Raw genomic sequence first — 26,231 nt, forward strand, 5'->3', positions numbered from 1 at the left:
ATTTCCTGGATGTTTTGTTTTAAGTATTTGTTGGATTTATCATTTTCTTTGACCAGTAAATCTATTTCTTCAACCACATCTTCAACTCCTGAGATTCTCTCTTACATCTCTTGTAATCTGATGGTTATGCTTTCATCTGTAGTTTCTGTTTACCCATTTTGCATTTCCAGAATTCCCTCGGTTTGTATTTTCCTTATTAGCTATATGTCAATTTTCAAGTATTAAACTATTTGAACTGTTTGTTTCACTTATTTGTTTTTTCTCAGCTTATTGGCTTTCTTTAAGAGATTTATTGATTTCTTCCAATTTTGTTGTTTGTCTTTTCCTCCATTTCTTTAAGGAAATTTTTCATTTCCTCTTAAGGGTCTCTATCTTCTTTAGAAAGTTTTACTTAAGAATGTTTTCTTCTGCTTCTTCTGCATTAAAATGTTCAGGTCTTTCTTTTGTAGGACCACTAGGTTCAGGTGTTGACATATTGCTCTTTAGATGTTTGCATTGGTATCTACCCATCTCTTCCTCCAATAGGTGCAGGTGGGGCATATGACTTAAGTGTTCACTCTTCCTCCTGGTGCAGGCAGGGCCATGTCTCTCTGATGAGCCTCTGAGAGCTCCTCTCCAGGTGCAGTCAGGGCCAAGGCTCCAGTGATTGTAGGTGCTGTGGAGAATGGTTGCAGGTGTGGGGAGGCTGCTCCATGGTCTTTGGGGTTTGTTGGTTAGGGGTGAGACACAGGATGTCCCTTGATGAACTAGGGCCAGGAGAGCAGGGCTGCCTAGCTGGGAACCCCGACACTCACCTCTCCAGGGGCTGTTAGGGTCAAGATTCCAATGGTTAGAGATGTGATGGGGCATGGCTGCAGGTGTGAGAAGGCTGTTCTAAGGTCTCTGGGGGTTTGCTGGGTGGGGGTGGGTCATGGGGTGTGCCTTCAGCCTAGGGTTCAGAGAGCTGGATCCTCAAGTGGTGAACCCAGACACTCATCTCTCCAAGGGCAGCCAGGGCTCTGGTGGACAGAGGTGTGGTGGGGGTGGCTATGGGTCCCTGATCCCTGAGACCTAGCTGAGTGAGGCCTGTATTTTTTGTTTTACAAGAAGCAACAATGTATTCATGAGAAAAGAAATTTTCAAGCTGATCTTAAATTGTATTAGCAATAAAAAGATGGAAAAATTGGACTTCACCCAATTAAAATAATTCCAGTAATGTAATACTACCATAAATTTCTGAAAGAAATAAAATATTATTCACCACATGTATATATAATTCCATTGATAATATATATACATGTAAATTTGTAATATAACTACTTAGTTTATTAAAAATGAATTACAGAAAAATTATGCCAAAGCATAGAAGCAAAGATTTATATATAAATCTGTAAAAGTAGCTACTGGTCACATTTAGCAGTTACCATATGCCACTTTTATTGCATATTGTGGCAAAGCAAACTGAAACCATCCCATATTCACTGGAAGGGCTAAAATAGGATAACTGAGAAGTTCAAAAAAGTATGAAGAAACCTTAAAACATTACACAAAATTATTAAATGATTTCTAATAGTGTTCAGATATAGCCACCCTGTTGTGGTACAGAAATTCCACCATAGGTATATGTTCAGAGCATATTATATTATATTAATAATGTATGTATTTATATGATGATGCTCATGGTGGCTTGACTAATAATACTTCAATACTAGAAACCAACAAAATGAATATCAGAAATGAACTAGTAAACAAAATCTTTTATATTCACCTATCGAATATTTATCAAAACAAAAAGGAGCATATTACATTGATATGTACAACATAATTCATTCCCTTAAATACTATACTACATGACTTTAATCTTGAACAAGTATAAAACACAAATAGAATCAATAGTGACAAGTAGAGCCTTGGTTATTATGATGCCTGAACATTTATCATAGCCAAAGGGAATAGATAACTTTCTGTGCCAGTGAGAATAGTTTATATTGGTGTGGTGTTTATGTTGATATATATATATGTCAAAGTATCTAAAACAGAGGGAAACAATAGATCATTTGAATTAAACAATACCAAAATATTTATTAGCATGACAATCTATTCAGTTTTATCTTTTTTTAGTTCATATTTTCTTTTTTATTTATTTATCAAAGATTTCTGCCTCCTCCCCGCCACTGCCTCCCATTTCCCTCCCCCTACCCCGATCAAGTCCCCCTCATCAGCCCAAAGAGCAATCAGGGTTCCCTGCCCTGTGGGAAGTCCAAGGACCGCCCACCTCCATCCAGGTCTAGTAAGGTGAGCATCCATACTGCCTAGGCTCCCACAAAGCCAGTACATGCAGTAGGATCAAAACCCATTGCCATTGTTCTTGAGTTCTCAGTAGTCCTCATTGTCCGCTATGTTCAGCACGTCCGGATTTATCCCATGCTTTTTCAGACTCAGGCCAGCTGGCCTTGGTGAGTTCCTGATAGAACACTCCCATTGTCTCAGTGTGTGAGTGCACCCCTCGCGTTCCTGAGTTCCTTGCTTGTGCTCTCTCTCCTTCTGCTCTTGATTTGGACCTTGAGATTTCAGTCCGGTGCTCCAGTGTGGGTCTCTGTCTCTGTCTCCTTTCATTGCCTGATGAAGGGTCTCAATTCACCTATAAAGGGTTATTCAGTTCTATCTTAAGGGATTTTGGATTTCAATAACTTCTGGGGGTTTCATATTTTGCTTTTTTAAGACATGGTTTATCTATGCAACAGTCCTGGCTGTTCTGGAACTCACCTAGTAGATCAGACTGGCCATGAACTCACAGGTATACACCTGCCTCTGCCTCCAAAGTGCTAAGATTAAACGTATGAGTCACCACCACTGGTGATTTCAAAATTTTGTTTTGTTTTGTTTTTGTTTTTTGAGACTAGGTTTCTCTGTAGCTTTGGAGACTGTCCTGGAATTAGCTCTTGTAGACCAGGCTGGTCTTGGGTCCCGAACTCACAGAGATCCTCCCGTCTCTGCATTCTGAGTGCTGGGATTAAAGGCGTGTGCCACCAAACCCCACTGATTTCAAGAATTTTAACACTAACCAATAAATCATTACTAATGATAACAATACAAAATGGTTTGAATTATTGTGAAACCTTGTTCAAAACTTAATATAATCTCTTTTGTGGCAAGAAAGTAGCTCTATTACTAAATTTATGAAACACAGTAAAAAGAATAGTAGAGATGGTCATCACTATAAGTGTCTTTAAAATAAAAATATTAAATAATTTAAATATATAGATAATAAGAATTGAAATCATACACTGAGCTATTCAGATAGAAGGAAATGAAATTATCAAATTTTATAGCACAAAACCTTGCTATTAAACGCATGGTCAGATGAATTGAAATTTTTGTCTCTTCTTGAAGTGTTAAAAGTAGTTCAACTCGATTTGATATCTTATTGTTTTATGTTAATAGAAAAACCCACAGGTTTTGAACAGCTTCTCTATTTCAAGAATTCTAGTAGGTATTTACAGGACATGTATATTCTTTCTCATTTACTTATGAGTTAAAATTGATCTCATTATATTGTAGTAATATGGGCAGCGGGGCTGTGTCCCCAGCACCCCAGCTGCCTGGCTAGCTTATGCTCAAAATAACAACACACAAACTGTATTCATTTAATCACTGCTTGGCCCATTTCTATCTAGCCTCTTCTAGGCTAATTCTCACATATTAATTTAGCCCATTTCTAATCATCTGTGTTGCGCCCCTAGGTGCGCTTACCGGGAAGATTCTAGCCTATGTCCATCTTGGGTTGGAGCTTCATCGCGTGGGTCTGCCTGGGAGCTGGGAGCATGGTGTCTCTCTGAGGCATCTGCTCCAGAGAGGAGAGCTGTGGAGTCTGAGCTCACTTCCTCTTCCTCCCAGCGTTCTGTTCTGTTTACTCCTCCCACATATCTTCTAACCAATGAGGGCCAAGCAGTTTCTTTTTATTTAACCAATTACCTTCCTCCATCATTTCCCCTTTTTTGGTTTAAACAAAAAAAGAAAAAAGGCTTTAACTTTAACATAACAAAATTACATATAACGAAACAGTTATCAAGTAAAAGTTACAATAATCTTTATCATAACTAAGGAAAACTATAACTATAACTAACTATTCTTAACTCCATCAAAGACTCCAGAAAGATACAATACTACCTAAGCAAACAAGAAAAAAGCAACTTTTAAAACTCTAGAAATGACAGAGACATCTCGCTGCCTGGACAGTCACCTAAAGTTCCTCTGTACCTTTGGGGCATCCATCTTCGGCCTACAGGCCCATAGTTTCCAGCAGACATTTCTACAAAGCAATCACTATCTGCTTGTCCTGAAGAATGTCTTGCAGACTCTTTCATGAATCAGGAACCCCGAAAGACCATCTCACCTTTAGGCAAGTTTAGCAGTCTTCTCTCTGTGGGTTCTCTGTGTCCAGTTCATGTAATAGTCCAGGCAAGAACAGTTTCTTGCCCAAATGGCTATCAAACTCCATAAGGATCCTCTTTGATGCCCATCTTCTTCTTGAAGTACATTGGTGCTGCCAGGAGCAGAGTGTCTCATTGTCATGAAAAGTCCTAAGTTATTAAAACATTAAATGCCATATTCTGCAGTCTTTGAAAGATATGAAGAATGCCTATCTAAAATATATCTACGCACATCTAGAAAATCTTAAATAACATGACTACAAACTTGACTATCATTTATGATTATCCATCAACAACCTATACTTCCTATTTATACATTACATTTTAATAATGAACTACACAATCACAATACCTTAATCAATATCAGAAATACATATACATATAACAAAATTGACTGTAAATCTCTATTAATAAAGCAAAATCTATACTAATGCAAATTATTCATATCTATATCATATCCCCCTTTAAATGTTAAAGAACGTTTATAAACCATATTTGGGAACATGGGCGCAGTTTTTTCTCTCCAAACTGCTTCCTGCTGAATGGGGGCGGCGTTAATTAGGTCTTTCATGGTATAACCTGTGTGCTAGTTTCATCTCAGTTGGCAGTTGAGCGAAGCAATTTTCTGAAGGTGTTCACACCAACCCTTCAGGAGGGTGTGGTCCATCATACCAAATCGGAACAGAAGAAATGAACAGGGTCTCATCCTCTGTGAAAACAAAATAAGAAACTCCTTTCCAAAGCATCATGTCCTTAGATCCAAATTTCAAAGTCAAGGCATCAAAATATCTATGTTGGATTAGTTCAGCAGCATTTATAAACAAATATCTTTTAGCATCTGTTGCTCCTTCCTCAGCATTTAAATAATTTAAAGAGAGCATAACAGCATACAGTATCAAAATTCTCTGTGTATTTTCCATCTTTGTGCAGCTTTGTTTTAACCTCTATTTTGTTTATTTTTACTTTTAACTCTTTGCTTTTTGAGACAGGTTCTCTGTATCTTTGACCTGAAGTAACTCTGTAGACCAGGCTGTCCTTGAACTCTCAGAGATCCACCTGTCTCTGCCTCCCAGGCATTGGGATTAAAGGTGTAAGCTACTACACCTTGAACTCACAGAGAACTGTTTGTCTCTGCCTTCTAGGCACTGGGATTAAAGGCGTGTGCTACCACACCTTGAAGTCACAGAGGTCAATCTTCCTCTGCCTTCCAAGTGTTGGGATTAAAGGTGTGTACTACCACACACAACTCTCTTCCTTTTTTTTTTGTTTTTTACTTTAAGAACTTCAACTTTTAGTCTGCATATATTTTTAACATGCTGTAAATCTTTTAAAAAATTTCTTTGTCTTTGACGCTCTCTTTACTGTATCTCTCTCTGTTTTTCTGACCACATGAGTCTTTAATACCAAGCTATCTCAGTAGGACTAAAGCTGTGGCTTTGACGGCTGGATCCATTCCATTCCTTAGCTTTCCAGCCTCATGGCTGAGGCACTGGTTGTAGCCATGTTTACTGCCACAACTCTATGGCATTTCAAGGTTCCTGCCAGCAAGTAAGTTGCAGCATTATGTCCACAGACAACACACAAGTCCTCTCTCTGTAGTCGGCCCTCCTGCCTCAAACAGTCTGAGTTTACCCTGGCAGGATGGCCCAGAAAGCAGGCATTTTTAAACGGTGCAGCTTTTTTCCTGCTACGCCTGAAAACCGAAAAGCATGTGTTCAGCTTTTCATCAACTACATTATATGAATAACTCTTTAATGTTTACATTTGCCAAAGGTATTTTGTAGAATATAATTTCTTTCAAACATTTAGAAAGTCGTGGATCAGATGATGAATACTGCATTATTTATAAGTGACAGTCAACTAGATAAGTGATGCCCAAATTAAGAAATGCCATATTAATGAAGAAATAGCTGTTTTGGGTAACCATTTCTGAATAATTACATATTGATCAAATATCTCTGCCAAATATTGTTGTTATCACCCCAGAATTAAGGATATAAATCTAATTTTATATTGAATTGTTTTCTTCAACAGAAACAAAGTAAATTAATAAAACTGGCTATGAATCCAATAACTTTAGGTACAAATGATTTTATTTTTAAGTCTGGGTAAAAATTAGAATTCTTCAAATGTGCATTGTTCAAATAATTTTTCACATCTTCTCATAATTTAATTATATTTGTTTCTCTAAATGCTGTAAAATGCAAGGAAAATAATTGGAGAAAATTAATTGTCTCATTTTAGTATGGTCACATATATATTTATGAGTTTTTTATATGTTAAAAGTATATTACAACTTAATAAAATAAACTTTCATGAAATCAAAATTGTTTTTGGAATAATTTTACTGTACTAAATCTTTAATAATAACAATACAGAACAAAATGAAAGCATCATATTCTTTCTGATATGTTATCATATTTAAATTAGGAGCATAATATTGTTATTTATTACCCAAGCTTGTTTGTTTTTAATCAGTTCCAATGGTATTTTCTTATTGTGAGATATTTTTTCCTCCCACTAATAAGCTTCTTCAATGGAGAAAGCTAAGACTTCCTGCACATTGTTCACAATAAGGTTTAAGCAATTTTAATCCCATAAGCAATAATTATTGTGTCATTTATGCATAGGAAGCCAGGAAATAATAGAGTATGGTGGCTCAGAGCCTTCCCACTTCCCACTCTGTAGTTTCTTATATATAAAAAGATGCTATAAGTTAATTTCTTCTAATTAAGCCAGAGTTCATGGTTCTCCTAAGAACTGAGTCTTCACTTTATACAAAATTGCAGGTCATAGAAAACGAGAAGCACGGAAGGTAGTACACTCTAGTGGCTCCCGGACGGTACAATATTGTGCAGGAGCCCCAGAAGAGGTGGATCTACAGTCTAACTATTAAGAAGCTGATATCACAGTCCTGGATTTAGGTCATGGTTGTTATCGTTGTGTGCAGTTCGTTAGACGAAATGCTTGTTACAGCCCATCTGTGTTCCTAGAGGAGGCAGCAGACTTCCAATCTACAGGCTGGGAGTGTTTGGATGAACGAGCTTCTCCCTGGCTTCCGCTCTAAGGAGACTGTCTCATAAAGGCATCTTCAGCATTAACTTCCACAAATTCACAATAGTCAGAATTTGGTTTCTCATTATGCATTTTTATTATCATTTGGAGTGAAGTATGGGTATGCACACATGTACATGAGTGTGCGTGTGTGTGTGTGTGTGTGTGTGTGTGTGTGTGTATGCGCATGTGCATGTGGACAGGTGCCCATGGAGGTCAGTGGCTGTCATTTGGGTATCTTCTTCAATCCCTTGCCTTATTTTAGTTATTTATTCTTATTTATTTTAAAATAGGGTCTCTTGATGAAGCTTTAACTCACTGTATAGCTAGACTGGCTGCCAAGTGAAAACCTTGTATCTCCACTCCTGGTACTGAGAGTACAGGCAGGGTCTTGCCACCACCATGCCTAGGGGCTAATCTAACCTCAGGTCTTCATGCTTGCATGATAGACACTACTAGCAAACCATTTCCTTACCTCTTTTGGTGGATTATTTAATTGTGCTTTACAGAAGGCGAGGAGCTGTGTTTTATTTAGTAGTTAGGTTTATCAGTATGTACGATTTCTTGGGTGGATAAATGATCAACAGGCCCCACATCTTCAAAAATTGGGAGGAAAATCCCCTAATTAGTTTATGCGACCCATCAAGTTCAGACTGGAAAGTGTGTCTTAGCTCTTGTTACTTTGAGTCACAACTATATAGTTGCACCTTGTTAAATAAGAGCAAACAGAAAAGCTTTCTGGTACATCAATAGCCAGAAAAACAGATGAGGGTCAAGTTGCCTTATGCCTTGACTGTTCCTTCCTAGTGTTTAAAACGATTCAGCCTCTCTCTGTCTCTTTCCCCCCGCTCCTTCTCTCTCAGATCTAATCCAGTCCACTACCAATAAAACTATGTTTATGTAACTAGTAATTTGTTGTAACAACTCTTATTACTTTTTAATGTATTGTTTAGAACAGTAATCCACTGTACAATATCAGAGAAGGGCAAAACAGTATATGGTTATAAATATATATTTATATTAATACACACGTATTCCTTTTACTTATATGTTGCTGCGTGTATATGAACATTTGTGTACAAGTTTCTGCAGAGGCCAGAAGAGAGATTCTTTGGAGCTGCAGCTACAGAAATTCAGGAGCTTCTCAGTAAGTGCTGACAACAGAACTCTTGCCTTTTGTAAGAGCAGAAAGCTCTCTTAACCACTGAGATGTCTCTCTAAAATTAACGATCTATAGTTTAACACTCTGCTTCTCGAATTAATCTTAATTAGATCCAGAACATACCAGAAAACAGACCTAAATCCTTTTTTACTCACCTTTTTTTTTTAATTTGTCATTTACTCAGAAATGTTTCTTATTGCTCTAATATTGTCCTCCTTTTCCAACCGTGTTGGAAGAAGCAGTTGACTTGGGTGAAGACATATCATCAGTACTCCTCGAGACTCTATAATGCTAAGCATAACGTAGAAGAATTGCTGTCATTAACTGTTGACTTCATTGCTGCAGAGGGATGTGAACAATGAAGCTTTGATTTTCAGAAACTCAAGGCAGGGAGCTCTAAGTAAGCATGTAAGCAAATGCACAGACCGTTTCTAGAACTGATCGAATAGCAAATGTGTCAGCGCTGTGGCTGGACAAGAGAGGTCACATTCGCAGCTACAGTGTTATGCTGCTACTAGAAGTTTCTAGATGCTATTGCAAAACATGCTACTCTCCAGCTTTTCCTTTGCATTAGCATCACAACCATACTTCTTGCCCATGCGCTTTTCATTGCAAATGCTACCCTACTGAATCTAGGGGAGGTATTTTTAATTCAGTACTAAACAAACTCAATCTGGTACTCCTGGGTTCCCAAAATTAGCTAAGGAATAGACACATAAACAAGACATCAAAAAGTTGAGTATATGAAGCGCAAAGATGTTAATTTATTTTTGCTTTCATGCCTAAACATTCACAATTCTTTGCTCTGTTTTCATTTTGTGTTACGTGGACAAGCCAAAAGAATAGGTACATGTACTGAGTGGCTAATCTTTGGGGGGAAAAATTGCTGACTTAATGTCGTAATTCATTTGCAGCTACAAAACATTAAACCTGAGACCAAGTCCAGAAAATTCATTTTATGCTGTGTTTATGCTGATCTCTTGACTTTTAGTTGCATCTTTGCCTTGAAACCTGAAGAATTAATTCTGGTAAGAAAGAGTAAGTTTTTCTTTTTCTAAATTATTTTCCCCATGTGTATATATATTTGATTTATCTATGTACATATCTGTGTACAAATGCATGAAGAAGGCAGAGAAGTTTAGTGTTCTGCTCTATCACTTTTTGCCTTATTTCCCTGAGGAAGCATCTCTCACAGAACCTGGATTTCCTTGTATTTTGTCTATGCAGCCAGTAAACCTCAGGGGTTATCTGTTTCTACCTTCTCTCTCAGCCCTGGTTACCAGCAAAAGGGGAGCACACCCAGCATTTCTAGGGGGGTGAACTCAAGTTCTCATGGTTGTGCCGCACATGTGTATATGTGCTGAGTATTTTCCATAGCCCAAAGTAGGACTTGTAAGATTTGTTTACATGCAGTTGTTGATAGGTTGCATAGATAAACTCATCAATGGAGATTTATAATGCAGACTTTAAAATTTGTGCATGTGGTAGAGACTGTATCTAACCTTCCTCCTCCCCTATTTTATGGATGCAAAAATATGCAACTTGGATTCTATAAAATTTTAGCTACTATACAAATATTTCTATATGCTGAAAAAAACTATGTATTTTAACCAAGTTCATCAGTTGTATAAACATTTTGCAATGCTTCCAGGATCCCATCAAAGCATGATAAAAAGTGTTCAAAAATATATTATCCTGTCAAGACATCTCATAGGGATATTAATATTTTATCCCATCTAGAGTCCATTTTGTTTACTAGCTCTTCTTTTACAAGGGAAATCACACACATTTGGGGTCTACTTTATTCTTTATTTCAATAATATTCAGCCAATGAACAAAAGAGGCTGTTATGCTCCAACACACAAAAAAGAAATACAGCTTTAGATTGCTGAACATTTCAGTTTCTACTTCAAAGACACAAAAGCATACAGAATGTCAATAGAGAAGAGCTAAGTCGAAGGGGTGTTTGACAAGGGGTTGTTTGCAAATAACTATTGCAAAGACTGCAGAGACAGAACTGAGCCTTGAAAGCTGCAACTTAAGAAATTTCTCTATCATCCATTCCTTCTTTACCTTTCCTTCCAAAGAACTTACATAAAAGATATATAGATTTTTGGAACCTCAACTCTCGATTTGGCTGTCAGACAATAGTTATTGAGTCGTAATATGAAGCATGAAAATACAACAGTTGCTGCAAGGAACAGAATGTCACTGATTCAGGTAGGCATTATGACTGTGGTATTGTAAATAATTGGAGTTCTGCTCTCCTGTAGCATCTTGGTGGCACATGCTGAGAACATTAGTCTAACATCAGACTGTCCTTTGAAACATCTTTGAACTAAACTGACGTCAGATGACCCTTTGTGGCTCAACAAACCTACTACAAGTCTCTTTTTAGGAACAGATCACTAAGGTCTGAGTTTTGAATTCTGTTCAGCATAGCAAAAGGACACAGAATATACCAAACTATGCTAAGTGTCATCTCTGCCTGGCGAGTCCAGCACATATGAAAGATGAAAGTGATTCTTGACACTCCATCTACCATTTTTCCCGTTGGTAAAAACAGCCAAGTATCTCATTTTTCTCATATCAAAATCTCATCCTAAAAAAAGATACACATCTTTTCAGAAGTGCAAGCGAACAGTGTTTTCAAGCTAAAATTTATCCAAAAGTAGACCGAGAGTAAGGCGAGTACAAGATTGCAGAAGTGTCTTCTCTCTCTCTCTCTCTCTCTCTCTCTCTCTCTCTCTCTCTCTCCTTTTAACAGTCTCCTTCTTAAGACTCTCTTCCCAGACAGGTAGATTTCTTGAACTATTGGCAAGGAAAGGATATTCCTTACTCCTATGATCTTGAAAAAAAGAAGAGATTTGGAGATATTTCAGAAGCATTCCTCACCTATCTGCCAGAGCAACATGTTTGTTTCTACTTTGATTTCTATCCAAGTAAAATGAAGAACTATGCACTATAACATTACAAGCTGAGTTAACTGAATCATCTCATTAAACCCTATCTTCTAGAGTAGTTCATTGGTAAGGATACAGACTAATGATTACCACATACAAGTTTTTGTTTGTTTTGGTTCTTTTTTAAAAAAAATTGAAACATTTAATTTTTTGCTTTATAAATAGCAACATTCAAAATGTCCACCTCCTCCCATTTTTCTCCCCTCCCCACTTCCCCTCCAGTCCTAAGAGAGGCAGGGTACCCTGCCCTGTGGGAAGTCCACGCCCCCCCCCCCCAATACAGGCCTAGAAAGATGTGCATCCAAAATGACTAGGATCCTAAAAATCCAGTACATACAGTAGAATCAGATCCCAGTGCCATTATCATTGGCTTCTCAGTCAGCCCCCATGTTTTGGTTCTTCAAAACAGGGTCTCTCTGTTTAGCTACACTCATCCTGGAACTCATTCTATAGACCAGGTTGCCCAACAACTAAGTTAGCTGTTTACTTCTGGAGTGCTGGGGTTCAAGACATGTGCCACCACTACCGGATTTGTTGTCTCTGGTTTTAAGATCAGAGAAAATAATACTTACTCTCTGAAAGTATTTTTGCAACATTTTGATGTGTTAAAATGTCGTTTATACTACATGCATTACAGTTAGGTTTATCAAAAGCTGCAAAAGGAGTACTGGGTAATAACAAATTACATTTTGTAAAGAAAAGAAAGAGAAAATTGTCCATGTAGGAGAGAATAGGTTTGGAACGGAACCCTCAGATCTGAAATACTGAATTTGTGAGGGACTACATACCTTTTACAAAACAGAAAACTGTTTTTATTTGTATTACAAATAAATTAAGCATGTTACCCATAGATATATAGATGATATACATATAGACATAAATATAGATATATAGATGATATATATAGAGAGACATAGATATAGATATAGTTGTATAAATATATGTACCACCCACCATCTAATCCTCATCTCCTTTCAATCCAGATATTTTAATGGAGATAAAACTGAGTAGTAGAATATTTGAGCTTTGCAACTAGTTGAATACCTCAATTCAATTTTTCTTGTTAGCTTTTCTGGCCAGAATGTTCACTTATATATAGCAGCCAGTTGTTATTGCTTACATTACAGTGTATAATAGTGACAAAGAAAACTTGCAGGGCAGTCAAACTGGCACACACAGGTCGGAGAGATGATTTCATAAAAAGCCAGTAGTTTTCATAAAGGTTGCACAGTCTGTAAAATATTACAGAAAAGGATTTTTTTTCTATGTAGACTGGAAAGTCTATTGTATGGAGCCATTAAAGTTGCTATGTGATTGCCAACACTAACATCTTAGGGGTGAGAAGGAGATAGAGAGGTCAGGTTAAGAACACAGAAATAGAGCCATTTAATTCAAATGGAAGCAAAGTTCTTTCTTGTACAGTGAAATAAAGCATGTCAGTATGAAAAAGTAAGGTGCGAATAGGTGAGGACCCATGTACATTTGGCCATGGGATATTGTCTGCAATTGGCAGATCGGGTTAGCGGTTCTCAGGTTAAATATGAGACAGAAATTCTTAGCTGACTCACACTAAGACATCCTTGCAGATACAGGAGCACAAGGGCATTTCTATAATAGACACTTGCTCTTGTCCTAGTGTGCTCATTAACGGCAAATATTAGACAAAGACATGGAGCTTCGGATGTACAAAATATTCATGTCAAAGTAGTGGATCTTACTGCTGGCAGGTAGAGTGTTGTTCAAGGAATGTAGGGCACCTAAGTGCCTTGGAGAAATTGCTTTCTGTTCTTACACTGAGGTGACATATTTGTAAAGGGAATAAATCAATGCTAAACCATAATAATTCATACATTTTGTTTCTAATTAGAATAACATCTAATGATAAAATCAAAATACAAAATTTACACATAATTACTCTTATTGTCATTTGATTATTATTTAGCAAGTAGAATATCAAATACATTTATAGAAAAGGTGAAGTTAAAGGCAGCATCCAACTAGCCAGTCAGTCACTCAAAGGTTTGCAGATCAACTGTACTAAGTAATTTTATGAGTAGTATCAATTAGACCCTATAGTACTTATATCTTACCAAGCCTTATGTATCTTTTCATCATCAAATTTATTCTCATAATTTTTTTATTTGCCCCTTAGTAGTTTTATTGTGTGAAAATAGATTCTTCTTTCATACAATATATCCTGATTACAGATTCCCCTCTCTCCACTCCAATATTTCTGTGTATGGGTGTTTTGCCTGAATGTGTGTCTGTGCACCAGATGTGTGCCTGGTGCCCCAGGAGGCCAGAAGATGGCATCTGATGCTCTTGGACTGGCATTACGGACAGTTGTGAGCTAACACTTGGGTACTAGAATTGAATGCCAGTCCTCTGGAAGAGGAATCAATACTATTAACCACGAGTCACCACTTCAACCACCATGGTTGTGGGTTTTATTTTTGCAAAATTATAATAGTCACACCATAACTGCAACTAATACTCCCAAATTGAAGACATAGTAAGGAATTATCTCTCAGGAATAAAAGCTACTCTCAGGGATTATTGCATATAATACAAGAAAGGAACATTTATTATTTGTGTAAGTAATCTCTATTCACTTAATTCATGCAACTCTTATCTACTGTGTTATAGTATACAACAATTACTTTGCTTTGCAACCTGGTATTAGATTACTTCAATGAAGAAAGCATTTATGAATTATAAAGTATTAAGCTCACAAAAGCTACAATAAAGATATATTAACAGTTGTATTGACATTGTATGGTCAGGGAAAGGTAAGTTATTGACTGATTGAACTGATTAAAACCAATGTTTCCCAACCTTCCTCAAGATCCAGCAATATCACTATTGGGTATATACCCAAAGGATGCTCAATCGTACCACAAGGACATGTGCTCAACTGTATTCTTAGCAGCATTGTTTGTCATAGCCAAAACCTGAAAATGACCTATATGCCCCTCGACTGAAGAATGGATAAGGAATTTGTGGTACATTTACACAATAGAGTACTACACAGCAGAAAAAAATGACATCTTGAAATTTGCAGGCAAATGGATGGATCTAGAAAACCTCATATTGAGTGAGGTATCCCAGACCCAGAAAGACAAATATCGTATGTACTCACTCACACGTGGCTTTTAGACATAAAGAAAGAAAACCAGCCTACAATTCACAATCCCAGAGGACATAGGCAACAATGAGGACCCTAAGAGTGACATACATGAATCTAATTTACATGGGAAGTAGAAACGGATAAAATCTCCTGAGTAAATTGGAAACCTGAGGACCATGGGAGAGGGGATAGGAAGGGAGGGGAGTTCAATAAAATCAATAAAAACCCAGTGTTTCCTTATTTGTCTTTTAGGACACACAAATCTGCAGCTTGACAATTTTGCTTGCAATATAGAACCTAACTATGAAGACTATATTTACTATAAACAATACAAAAGCAATGCGATGCTAAACATAACCTGATCACCCAACAATTCTTTTCTATATATTAGGACTTTGAATGTGACACCTAACTGTGGGAACTCAGCCAAATCATATTTGCTTGCTACACTTGCCTATTCCGTTCTCCCTCTTCCATTTGTCAAATCAATGCTTACTTTTACTTATCTGTATAAGAAAATGCATGTGGATTTAATATATTTTAGGAGGGAAAAAATTTGTGAAATTGAGTCAATTTTTTTGCAAGTCTTAGAGAAACAACTCCAGATGCTGTGAGTTGATATATTCAACAGCCATGTTATTTCTAGAAATGAACACATCACAGCTCTCCTCCCCATCCTCTTGGTATTAAATTCTTTCAGCCCTGTCTTCTCCAAGTTCTGTGATTCTTGGATGATAGGAAGTTGATATAGATTACTCATCCACTGAGCACCCACAATCATTTATACTTGCCACTTTGACCACTCATATGCCTTACATTAATGACTATCCACTGTAAAAAGTAGTTTCTCTGTCCACGGAAATCAACACTGACCTGTGGTTTTAAACATGAGTATCTATAACGCAGTTGAGACTATGATCTTTCCAGTCATGGGCTTTAGGCCATGTTTACAGTACCAGGGATGCCATGTTTCCTGTACAGAAAGTCGGATATCCCATCACAGTAATGTCACCATCATTCTCATGATGCCATTAGTTCAGTGCTGGATCATGAAGGGTCCAGCACAAGGTAACTCCACTAGTTTTTTTTCTCCCAAGTACCCTGCAAGCAACTTTTGGAGCTATATAAACTATCCAGAAGAAATAGAGTTTTTGCACAAACTCAACATAGTTAAAATTCCATAACGAACAGAGGGATTTGTAGAACTATTGGCATTGACGCCTACTGTGGGTGGGAGAGTAATATGTCTTTGGGGATGTGGCTAAGAGGAGAATACACAGGGCCCCCCGGATGGCCACACACTCTTGTACATATGATCATTACTAATTGGGCTCTAGGGATTACTAATAACAGAAATTAATAACAAAAATAGCACGTGAGTGTAGGACAGAGATTTGATGAGGGACCATAAGAGAGTTGGAAAAAGGTAATAGTAGACAGATGTGATCAATATACTAGTATAAATGTATTGTACTTTTAGAGAATTAAAAATTATAATTATTTTCAAGGATCAAATAAATGAGTCAGGCAAATCTGAAGCGAAGCTTCCTTTTCAGTGTGTGAAGCATTCTAATTTTGGCCCAATTACCTTTGTCCTCATAAATTGTAGTAAAATGAATATTTGATCACTTCCCAAACAAGAGATCTAAAGATATATTATATAGTATTTATAGACAAGTGTGAATATCCAATGTCTACTATCCAAAAATATTCTCAGGAACTATAAAGCTGGGTCAGCTGTGAAAAACACCCTGTTCTTCCAAAGCACTTGAGTTTGCTTTTTTTGACTGAAATTGGACAACTCACACCTGCCTATAATTTCAGGTGTGATTCTTTTTTCTGAGCCCAATAGGCACCTTCACTTATAGGTATGTGCGCACCCACACGCGCTCACACATACACACACACACACACACACAATTAAAATAAAACAGCTCTTAAAAGTTCAACTAAAACAATCATCTAAAATATGATTGAATTCTCTAAGATCCTTTAATGTCAGCCAACTAAACAAATATGTTTACTGTATGCATGAGGAATCTGAAATATAGTACACAGTATTACAATCTGACATATAGTATACATTATTAGACAAATATTTGTTACAAGTAGTGAGGGATATTAGGTGAAATTAACTATTATATTTGATTATGAACATGGAAAATATATTACTCAGTAAAAATATAGAGAGCTACATTTATGAACTCAAAGCAGAAGAATGCATTGTCAAGAGAAGGTTTGGGAGAAACTGGAAAGAGAAGAAGGCTGAGTATTCACATTCTTGCAAACATTAGAGCCAAATGTGCAAAGAACACAAGATTAACCACATTCATCCAAAAAGTTCCAATGTCACTGAGAAACAGCATTGCTCCTGATAGTCCTTCCTTGTACAAAAGTCATAGGAGGGAGATTCATGGCCTCCCTTGTCACAGGAAATCAGGTTTTCCTTGGACAGTGAGTAAGCTTCAGGGCAGCATTTCTCTTGTACTAGGAATAATGAAAAGGGTGAAGTAAACACCCAAGCTAGTAATTTCGGAAAGTAGATTAACTTCTCTATGACCTTGATTTAGTGAGGACAGAAAACACTATAGTATAGCTTCTGCTGACCCTTTGAACTAGCCAGGCCACCTATTCTGATGAATGGCACTTGTAGGGCTGGGAACTTCAGAGGCAGGTCTCCTGATGCTGGGCTTCTTGGCATCCTTGGTTACGTACAAGTTTATTAGCTTGCCCCTCCCCTATATTTGCTCTGTTTCCCGTCTGTTTGTCCCATTTGCCCTTACTCACAAGATTGCAATCTCTCTTTTCAATCAACTCCAAGGTCTTTGGGCATTTCTTTGAATTAAACCCTGCAGGAAGCATGGAATGTTTAACTTCCTTGAGTCTGAATCTGACTTATTTTACTGAATACAATGATTTGTAGTTCAATCATTTTCCTACAGGTGACAAAATTCCATTCCTTCTTTACAGCTTAAGAATGTTTATTGATATATATGCTACATTTCTTTTTTGAGAGCAAAAGATGCTACATTATTTATATGTATGTGAGAGTTTATGTGCACAGGTGTGAGGCCCATTTCATTCAATTATTCATATTGTTGATAGGCATCTCAGTGGATTCCATAGCTTGGCTTTTATGAATGAAATTGACAACAGTAATGGATAGGGCATGGTGAGAAGACAAAATATTTTCATAGTGTGTGTGATCGGGATAAAATTACATGTAGATACACATACGTACATTATGACAATGGAAGGGATATTATGCGGGGTAATTTGGGTATAGGAAAGTGTGTTGGTTCATTCATGTTCCAAATGACAAATTAGTGTCATTTGGGAAGAGGGACTCAATTGAGAAAATGCCTCCATGTGATTGGCCTATAGGCAAGGAAATGGGGCATTTTTTTGAGAAATAGTTGATGTGGGAAGGCCCAGACCACTGTGGACGGTACCACTCCTTAGCAGGTGGCCCTGAGCTCTACAAGAGTTAAGTAAGATGAGCAAGTCAAGACACGTTAAATAGAAGCATCCCTCCATGGGTTCTTCATTCCCTGCCTCCAGGTGGCTGCCCTGAGTTTCTGCTCTGACTTCGCTGACTGATGGAGTATAACCTGAAGAGCTGTAAGATGAAACAATACCTTTATTTCTCAAATTGTTTTTGGTTATGGTGTAATATCACAGCCGTAGAAATCTACTCTAAGGCAGAAGGGAACCACTGAGAATGGGAGGGAAGGGACGAGAGAAAATTGGGGGAAAAATTGAGCCAGGTGCTACGCAGTAAAATATATACATATGAAAACTAATAATGAATTTCAGTATCTTATATAATAAATATAAAAATGAACACTAATAATAGCAAATGACGCAATTAATGTATTGCTTTATCTTCTTATTATAATATATAGCTATCACAGAATATCATTCCACTCATACCTGTTACCAAACCATGCTGAGACCTTTTTAACCTGTCCTGGACCCTATGAATCATATATCAAAGCCAACCCCCATGGAGACACTCCACAGTTCACTTTTCCTACCACTATGCTTTCAGCTTTGCCACCTACTAAAGTATTCTTTCAGTGATACTTGCATAGACATGTTTTCAGTTCACGTATGATCCTTTGTCATACCATAAATCAGCTCTCCTCTTGATCCACTGTACCTCTTTAGGGAAATCTCATTTGCATTTTGTTCTTACCATCATAATCTCCATTATTTTACATTACACCAAACCAGTTTTTTACCACGGTAAACAGTAACCTGCAATTTAAAAAAGTTTAATTTATTTAAAATATCATCCAATTGAATCTTTCTCTTTATTAGAGAATACACAGTTTAAAGTAATATAGTCAACACTAACATCGTAATTTCTCAGTTCTCATCCCTTTTCTCCCATCTCTGCTTCCATATACTTCTTCATTAATGATGTATAATTCACTGAACTGTTCAAGGACCTAAGACTTATGAAAACTATTCCATTCTCTTTATGCCTTGCCCTAAGTCAACATCTCCCCTTTGACTATTATGATTCTTATACTTCTTGTCAAGTATCTTGCTTCCATTATTGAAATTAACCTTCACTGCATCATCCTTACAGAATACCCTGGGCATTTAGAACTGTATCACTTCCTTAAGTACAACTATTTCTTACTGTTTCACTTTGGATTAAGTAGCAAACCAGATGTTCATTCTGTGACCTGTGAGAACTTTGGGAAACATCAGTCCTCTCTCTATGTTTCTCTCTAACCTTACCTCTTATCCATCACTACCTAGGCATACATAGTTTTTGTCTGATGTAGATTATACAGGACTTTCCTATGCTGTTTGGGTGTTGGGACGCCACACTTTATTCTTTGTTAAGGAGACTGAGAACTTGGAAAAATTTAATCATTATATAGCAATTAATTATTTTATTAGACAGGTTACAACCCTTCCAACTCATGCAGGGTTGGTATATGTGCAAAGCAAAATGAATTTTCTTTCAAAGGAGAAAACAATAAAAAAACAATAATATGAAAAACACATTTCTTTTGGAATCTCATAGATTGAATTTGCATAAGAAAGGACTGCTTTCACACTCTTCCAAGCACTGGAATTCTGAAATAACCGACAGTTTCATAATAATTGCTGGAAATAACCTTATGCTCACGTTTTTGTAGATGTATTACTCAAAAGCACAATGAATGTTAGCCACAAAAGATCAGGGACAACAGATATTTATTTCCTTACTGTTTTGGAGGCTGGACATAAAATAGCAAAGCATTGGCAGAAGGGGGCATTTCTGAGGCCTCTCTCTGCCGTGTAGATGGCAATTTCTTCCCACATCCTTGCATGATCATCTTCCTCTATATCTGTGTTCTAATTTCATCTTCTAAGGATGGCAGTCAGATGTAGGAATACTGTAGGATTTCATTTTAATCTTAGATTCCCATTTAAACTTTAATCTCCCGAAAGAGTTACTTTCTAAGTTACTTCAGACCAAAACTTCAATGGGACACAGTTCAGACAATAGCAAACAATCTTTTTGATTTGGGGAATAAACCCATATTCTTGATACATGTATATGTTGATACACATATGCACATATTTGTTTCATTTTGCTTAGTTTTTATTTTTATATTGCTGTGTTGTTAGCAATCAAAAAATGCAAATTTACATATGGGACTTATTGATTTATTTACTCTTTTCTGTCCCAGTTACAGCGAATATAAAAAATAAGGCTAATTAATCAGGTGGAAAAAATTTAGGAGGCCTGGCTACTCATGAACATTTTTTGATATCTTTATTTAGGATTAAACAATTGCTTTTAAATATAATTATAGGTTACTTTTATATTTCTGGTGACTATGGAGGTCTTTTTATTCTTTTATAGATAACTTTTATTATTGCAAGCAGATTTTTTTCAAACAACATATTCTGACTAAGGTTTTTCTTCCCCCAGACTCCTCCCAAAAATACTTCCCTGTCCATCCAAGTACACACCCTTTCTTTCTCTCTCTCATTAGGATACAAATAGGCATCCAAATAATAATTATAATAATAAATATAAACAAACAGAGATAGGAAAAAACAAACAAGAAAAAGCCAGACAAAATGCAAAAGAAACATATACATATGCAGAGACGCATATTTTCATGCACCCAGAATTCCTGTGCAAAATACAAAACCAGAAATCATTATATATAAATTTAAATGCATATATGGTATTAAAAAAAGACCTGATTTTAAGCATTAGAAGACAAAGAATATCTAAAAATGCCATTGAGTTTATTTTGTGTTGGCATCTGTTATATGATCCAAGAGAAGAGGAAGTCATTTGGAGGAAAAGAGCAGAAATAGAAGGCTTACTTTATAAAACTTATACCTAAAAATTATTGAATTTGCACATGTTATATGCATCAGGCATTATTTTGTTACTGAAAATCTAAGTTCCTTAGTAAAATGAAGAGTGATTTTTAGCTATTATTTCATCCTTTGTAAATACACAGCATTATTCATTTGCTTATTTAAAATAAAAAATTTACATCATACAGTACTTCTCATAGTTTACTATACCAGCAGCGAGTTCTTTGGTTACTATCTGCTCTGCTCTGTAGAGACATTCTCGTAGGTGGTGTGTAAAAGTCCTTATATTGCTATATATTTGCATGTAGTATATAAGACACAGTTCATAACCAAAAAAAAATCTGATGTTTTTGTCTTCTCTGTTGGTGTCTCCACCTATTTTTAAATTGATTTTATTGAGCTATACATTTTCCTCTGCTCTCCTCCCTGCCTCTCCCCTCCCCATCAACCCTCTCTCGTGGTCCCCATGCTTTTAATTTATTCAGGAGATTTTGTATTTTTCTAGTTCCCATGTAGATTAGATCCACGTATGTCTCTCTGAGGGTCCTCATTGCTGTCTAGGTTCTCTAGGATTGTGATTTGTAGGCTCTTTTATTTTTTTTATTTATGTTTAGAAACCACTTAAGAGTGAGTACATTTGATAATTGTCCTTCTGGGTCTGGGTTACTTCACTCAATAGGATGGTCTCCACCTATTTTTAACTTTAGAAAACTCCAACTGTCTCAGTGTGTGGGTGCATCCCTCGTGGTCTCGACTTCTTTGCTCATGTTCTCCCTCCTTCTGCTCCTCATTGGGACCTTGGGAGCTCAATCCAGTGCTCCAGTGTGGATCTCTGTCTCTATCTCCATCCATCACCAGATGAAGGTTCTATGATGATATTCAAGGTATTCGTCAGTATTGCTCTAGGATAGGGTCATTTCAGGTTCCCTATCCTCAACTGCCCAAGGAACTAACTGGGGACCTCAGCTTGGGCACCTGGGAGCCCCTCTAGGGTCAGGTCTCTTGCCAACCCTAAAGTGGCACCCTTAACTAAGAATTGTGGTTCCGTGCTCCCCTGTCCAACCTTCCTTTATCCCAATCCTCCTGTTTTCCCAAGGCCCGACCTCCTTCCCTTCTAACTTTTCTCTCCCCATCTCCCCTTACCCCCATCCCACCCCACCCCCAAGATCCCAATTTTCTCCCCGGCAATTTTGTCTACTTCCCTTAGCCAAGAGGATAACTATATGTTTTTCCTTGGGTTCTCCTTCTTACTTAGCGTCTTTAGATTCACCTATTGTAGACTCCGTGACCCTCACCAAGACCAGCTGGACTGTGACTGAAAAAGCATGGGATAAAACTGGACTCTCTGAACATGGCGAACAATGAGGGCTGATGAGAGGCAAAGGACAATGGCACGGGGGTTTGATCCTACGTAATGTGATGGCTTTGTGGGAGCCTAGCCAGTTTCGATGTTCACCTTCCTAGATATGGACGGAGGTGGGAGGTCCTAGGTCTTACCACAGGGCAGAAAACCCTGACTGCTCTTTGGACTGGAGAGGGAGGGGGAAAGGAGTGGGGGGAGGGGGAGAAAGGTGGGAGGAGGGGGCGTAGGGTGGGAGGAGGGGGAGGGAAATGGGAGGCTGGGAGGAGGTGGAAACTTGTTTTTTTTTTCTCCTTTTCTCAATAAAAACATAATAAATAAAAAAAAGAAAACTCCAACTCATTGTTTTTATATATTTAAATGTCAAATTGTTTAAAATGGGATGATTATCCTGTTGCTGCCTCAGGCATATTCCTCTGTCTTTACCTTTACTTTCTGTGTTATTCCTATACTCAGTAAGGAATCCTAAGAATTGAAATCTTACTCAATATTCTTGTCTATTGTTCTTGATTTATCTTCAGCTCTTTCTTTTGGCCTCGCCTGCCCCCACAACACATTCTTCCTCCCAAAGTTTAGGTAAGATGAATCTATTTGGCTGTTCTGAGGCATCCCATTTCAACACAGTGTTAAGTGAAGATTCGAGGCAGCAGGCACAGTAAGACTCCATTTTAGGTTATCTTTTAAAGTTACTGTGAAGAGACAGTCATATTTTTTAAGCAAATGCTGCTTAGGTAGAAGAACAGGAATGTGGCACTGCTGTTGGTCACTTTCCATCATTTGATGGAACTCTACAGAGAGCAAAGGCAGCAGAGTAAATCAGTGATGAACTGCTGAGATCGAGAGACATTTCTGAATGCCAAGTTCTATCCTTTCCAAGGCTGGCAAATTTCTCTGAGCTTTTCAGTTCCTAGAACAAATAAATTTCTCATAGCTGCTTTGGGTTGAGTTGATTGCAGTGGAAAGAACTGAGTTACTAATCAACAGATGAGGAATGGTTAACTTAGTATTTTGGCTTCCGTGACATTGAACAATCCCCTGTTTTTCACTTACTCAATGTATTTAGTGTATGTGTAGACAAATGAATGCATGAATTTATGTGAGGGCTGTGAATACAAATGCATGTGAGTATATTGCAGATATGCAGATGGGATTTCTTTTTAATTGTTTTGTTGTATATGTATATGTGTTTTGACTTCAGGCACATTTGTGCACCATGCACATGCTTGGTGCCCATACTGGTCAGAAGATGGCATAAGAAAACCCTGGAACTGGAATTACAGATGTTGGTGAACTTCAATACTGGTACTGGGAATTGAACCCAAGTACTCTGGAACAGCAGCCAATGCGCTTAATCACTGAGCTATCTCTACAGCTCTACTTTTAATTTTAAAAATAACACTTCAAAGTTAGAAAAGTTGCACATAAGTAGTACAGAGAGTTTAGACACTTTCCAAACAGATTCCTGTTGATGGAGAGTCTCTGTTTGATCTTGACTTTTCTGAGAGGCAATGGTCAGGTTCTTCCATAGAATGCTAATTATTTGGACTTTATCTGTGTTTGTTGGTTTTGTGATTAGAATGTAGTTGCTGGTTTAGGGAAATGAGACACAGTTCAAGTTTAGTATTTTTCAGAATCTATCAGTGCTGCCAGAACGCCTTGGCAACCAATGATTTTCTTAACATCTCCATAGCTTTGCTTTTTACAGTACATATGTGAATGAAATAACACAGTACATAACCTTTTAAAAATTCTCTTTGCAGAGCATCACAAAATTAAGAGGGAGACAGAAATTTTCTACATTCTCTATCCTTTCTACACATTTAGCTTTCCCATTTTTAATACCAAACTAGTAAGTCTGAAACTCAATTCTGTGAAGGATGGATGCTATGCCCACTCTCATGCAGAGTTCCAGGCTTCCCAGAAAGGGTTAAGTGGCTGCCTTTGGTATAATGTTATTTTCATAAATTCTCAGACTGATGTGTCAAGTCAATCTCCCATTCAAAAGAGAATCCATCGAAAGAAAATGTTAAGGGTACAATAAAGTTGAGCAGAACAAGAAAATGAAGGAGGGGAAATAGAATGTATATACTCCAAGCTGAGAAAGAACAATCAGAAAACCCCATACAAAAAGCACTTTCGTCTTTGGATTTTAAGCAGATACAACAGCTTAGGTTGAACTACAATTCGTTCTAAAATTTTTCAAATATTAGTTTTATTCTTAGTCGAACAATACAAAGAGGCTGGGATAAGACGCAATACCACCAATAAATTCCAGATGCAGAGGCAGAGGTATTTAGTGCTTTGAAATTAATCACTGCACATTAAAAGAAAAACAATAATTAGAAGGAAATTGTGTTTAAGTGGTCTTGCTAATTTAAGTCTTTAGCAAGTGGAGAAAGCTCTCTATTTCAGGGAGCAAATGTTCAACTTCATGGAGTTCTTAAGGTTGACTACCTCACATAAAATAACAATCAAAAAGCAATACAAAATGGTGTTTTTAAGAAATAGAACCAGGACAGAAAAAAAAAGAGGTGTTAAAGAAGAAGGGAGAGGGCAGCAGGACAACAAAAGGAAGCTCTGTGGAGTAAGGTATTGAAGTGATTGCAACCTTTTTTACAAATTTCCATGATGAAATTTAATACTTTGAATGATAAATAAATAAGTGGACTTGGAGAGAAGAGAAGTGGATTTTTGTGATAAACTATGAATGTCTTTTCTCATGTACTTCTACAGTGGTAGATAATTTTCATAAAAAATGTGTAAATACCAGATGAAGAGTCATATATGCCACATAACCCATAACATTCCTGTCACAATAACTCAAATCTGTATTAGTGGCACAGTAACTGCGTCAGTGACTAATTTCTTACCTGTAAATTACTATTTTTTTACATGGCATTTAGCTTGTGACATTCTAATAAATCACATTTATAACACCATTTCTACTTAGCCCCATATTATATCAAGAATTATATCCAAGGAATGAGACATATGGAGAGGGGAGGACCTTGGACTTCCCACAAGGCAGGGAACCCTGACTGCTCTTAGGACTAGAGAAGGGGGGTGAGAGGGAGTAGGGAAAGTGGGAGGGAAATGGGAGGAGGTGGAAATTTTTAATAAATAAATAAATTTAAAAAAAAAGATTCTATTACCCACTCCCTTAGCCAAAATCTTTGTTGCTAACTACCTAATCGGTGCCTTCATGTCTTTCATTTCTCTCTTTCAGCTGACACTTTTTTTTTGTTGTTGTTTTTTGAAACAAGGTTTCTCTGTTTTACAGTCTTAGCTGTCCTGGAATTAGCCCTTGTAAACCAGATTGGCCTCAAACTCACAGAGATCCTCCTGTCTATGCCTCCTGAGTGCTGCGATTAAAGGTGTTCCTCACCAACCCCCGAGTGACACATTTGTTTTATTGACTAATTTGTTTTTTTCAATTCCTAAGAAAATAAAATTAGCAGAAGCCCGTCCCATGGAATCCCAGACATCATATCAGATAAAAATACATTGATCCAATTCTACTAAATACCCTCAGGGAACTCAAAGAAACCATGTTCAAATGTGAAGAGAGGAAAAGGATATCTCCCAAAAGGGAGATTTTGAGCAATAAATAGAAATATTAAAAAGAATAAAATAAAATCTAGAGTTTAAGAAGAAAGTAATTAAAATAAAATTCATTAAAGTAATCCAACTATAGATTCAAGCTTAAAGATTAAAAGTAATTGAGTTTGAACTTTATCCAATTGAGACTCTCCAGTATGAGAATAATAATGAATACAAATTAGCAAAGTTTAAAGCTATGTGGGAATAT

This window comes from Microtus oregoni, unplaced genomic scaffold (assembly GCF_018167655.1).
Source record: "Microtus oregoni isolate MIOR12 unplaced genomic scaffold, Mior012 000027F_ref0000203, whole genome shotgun sequence".
NCBI lineage: Eukaryota > Metazoa > Chordata > Mammalia > Rodentia > Cricetidae > Microtus > Microtus oregoni.